The following is an 839-nucleotide window of genomic DNA, read 5'->3' as shown; positions in this document are numbered from 1 at the left end:
TTTGCTTATTTTACACTAATTGTCACATTCGGTACCTTAAGTTACAACTTTCTAACAGTAACTTTTCAACTTTCTAACTTAATAATTTTTCAATTTTCTTAAATTTACAAATTAAGAAATCACTTTTACCTTGGTACGCCTAAACTTTTTATAAATTATACCATATTGTATAACTGCATAAAAAGATTCTTACAAAGTAAAAAAATCACCAGTTCTTCATGAAGAAATCTTTAAAGAAACTCCTATCGGAAAAGTAAGTGATGGCTTTTTCAGAAGATTTCATAAAAGAGATTTAAAATATATCGCATGTTCCTTTCAATCAATCTTTACATTGCCTCTATAACAGTAATGCTAGTTGCCATCAAATGGTAAATAACTTCCTAAAGGACTAAATCTAACCATGTTATATTTGAAATAATCCAAGCTTAATGAAGTGTAACATTCTAACATGGCTGGTACATATAACAGCACGAAAACAAGTATAATTCAAACATCTGGTTATGCCCCTTTTAAATTTTTATTTAAAAAAAATAAGTTTGTTCCCTTAATATTGTTCCCTCTTATATCAATAACAGGGAAGAAATGCTGTTACATGTAAAGGTTGAGTAATATCAATTATTTATACATTTGTATTTGCTGCAAGATGAAGTTTTTAGCCAAATGATTTAAAGAAAAAACAAGTATATTTACCTTGTTGGCACTTAACCGCTTCCGATTTGACCAGCGCTAAGGATTGTGTCCAGAGAACGGTGAAAATGGCAAAATGAAACAGAGAAATAGAATTGTTAACAATGTAATTATATTATATTAAATGGTGCAGGTTACATCCAGATAATTAA

Source organism: Galeopterus variegatus, unplaced genomic scaffold (assembly GCF_000696425.1).
Source record: "Galeopterus variegatus unplaced genomic scaffold, G_variegatus-3.0.2 Scaffold10923, whole genome shotgun sequence".
Classification (NCBI taxonomy): Eukaryota; Metazoa; Chordata; class Mammalia; order Dermoptera; family Cynocephalidae; genus Galeopterus; species Galeopterus variegatus.
The sequence above is the reverse complement of the archived record's forward strand: the minus strand, read 5'-3'. Positions refer to the sequence as shown.